This window comes from Dendroctonus ponderosae, unplaced genomic scaffold (genome assembly GCF_020466585.1).
Source record: "Dendroctonus ponderosae isolate FM_Combo_2020 unplaced genomic scaffold, Dpon_F_20191213v2 Dpon_F_20191213_1434, whole genome shotgun sequence".
Taxonomy (NCBI): Eukaryota; Metazoa; Arthropoda; class Insecta; order Coleoptera; family Curculionidae; genus Dendroctonus; species Dendroctonus ponderosae.
This window is the reverse complement of record NW_026017568.1, coordinates 1-2,064: the sequence shown is the minus strand read 5'-3', so window position 1 is coordinate 2,064 and position 2,064 is coordinate 1. Positions and strand designations below refer to the sequence as shown.

The 2,064-nt window shown below is 34.8% G+C and overlaps 1 long non-coding RNA gene across 1 annotated transcript; it reads left to right on the top strand.

Annotated features, from left to right (window-relative positions):
* The first annotated feature begins 6 nt into the window (after positions 1 to 6).
* LOC109533647 lies at positions 7 to 1,280 on the top strand. Its single transcript, XR_002171547.2, has 2 exons — positions 7 to 94; positions 342 to 1,280. It is a non-coding gene; the product is annotated as an uncharacterized LOC109533647 (long non-coding RNA).
* The last annotated feature ends 784 nt before the right edge of the window (positions 1,281 to 2,064 follow it).

Below are 2,064 nucleotides of genomic sequence, written 5' to 3'. Positions count from 1 at the left end.
TATGATTGAATCAGTCTTTATCTATGAGCTGAATTCAGTGTGCTATCGAAGAAGGTGCCGCAATTGGTGACAGACAAATATTAACAACTAAAAGGTATGTACAATAAAGTATTCAGATTCTGATATGAAACTTAATAAAAAAACATCTTTCTTTTCAAAAATGTCACCTGTATTGAGATTGAGTGAAAGTAAGTTGAAAATGTGTAACTAACAATAAAAAGTTGTAAACAAATCCAAGTATTTCCTTCGTTGGACGAAAACAAATGCTCACTTATTATATTATTTCTGACAAACATTCTTCCTTGTAGATAACGGAATTATTAAATTATTTTTTTTTGCAGGAAATACCGAAATTGAAGCCCTGGAGCGCTGAAGGCCATCCCAGAAGTAGTGACTGTAAGAAGACGAACTTTGTTTCAATCATCGTTCGTATCAAAATCGTCGTCAAGTTCTCCATCCAAATGGCAGATCTCCAGTTACCAACCATTCAGGCTTTGGATTACTTTTTACGGGAAACTGGAGTCAGGATCAATGCCTGTAATAACAAAGGGGAAACACCATTACATCTAGCCGTGCAGTTTGAAGATACGGAAGCAGTGGAATTTTTCTTAGAGTGTAGAGCAAATATGGATGCCGAAACCAAACGTGGTGAAACGCCGTTAATAGAAGCAGGATTGAATAGTTTCGTGCAAATCATAGATGTTCTGTTAGAACACGGTGCTGTTTACAAGATCAAAAACGTTGTGAATCAAAATCTGATTCATTTGGATGTGCAAAGTTACCAACCTGTGGTCTGCATGTAGCAGCTGGTGAGAAAAAAAATGGAAAAACCGTTACAGCATTGTTACAGCAAGGCGCCACAGTTGATATGGTGACTTATAATGAGGACCTTCCTCTACATAAAGCAGCAGTATCAGGAAACGAGCAAGCAGTAAGGCTGCTCTATCGAAAGAATTTTTTAATTTGGTAAAATCGATGTGGACTCACACCTTTCATTAAAGGTCATTATTACGGCTAAATCCTATGGAAGACGGTCAGTAGTGTATTTACTTGAGGAGCTGGAAATGTGTGAAAAGTTTCAAACAACCAGCACGGACAGTTTCCACGACTTCGAGTTTCAAGCGTTTCTCCCTGGGTCCAAAATTCTTCAAATTTTATACAATTTGTCACAGATATTGTGAAGGAATCAGTTTTTGGTGGATATCGAATGGCAAATGTGTCACTTGTTCTTGATTTAACTTTATCACATTCTGCATAAATAATAAATAAGTTTAAATAATCTTCTTTTGTATAATTTAAGCGTCTGGGCATAATTATTAAAAGGTAACCGACAGCTGCAAGCATTCCTTTGTCATTTAATTGTACTAAAAATGGCCACTTTCGTCATGGCAACTAACAGTGACAGGATTTAAAATTAGATGCGGCAAAATAGCCATATGAAAACATTAAATTGACAATATTTGGAAAACTGAACACTTTTTGAATAGACAAACTTTATTTTTGATACTAAATAAGATAAAATTATCAAACATGGGGGTTTCTATTTGAAAAAATTGATTTAGGGCGGTTTCCTTAACGACATTTTGAAACGTATTTTTTTAACACTTTGTATTAATAGTTAACAAAATTTTGGCGAAATTCCATTAAAGTAAGTCTTTTTCAACAGTAAATGCGTCTCAAATTCAGTATAATATATTCCCTTAACGAATATTGATTCAAATGGCTGCGACTGTAATTTTTTACATAAAATTCCAAATATATCAAGAACGGTTAGACTTAGGTGTAGGATATTCTACATGAAATATATTTAGAATGTGGAGTACAATTTAAAAAAGTTATAATATATAGGGTGCTCCATTTAAAATAAGCAAGTTGATATCTACTTCAGGTATAACCGGAGGTGTGGCCATCTTGAAAATAGTTTAGACCGTTTGCCCCCAATGACTTCGGCAGACTGTCCAATTTTGAAATTCCTCCTAATTACAGTTTGCCAGATATCGATTGCAGCGGTTGCCGGTGGGACACCCTGTATAGCATAAAACAATATTAAGACTACATTTTATA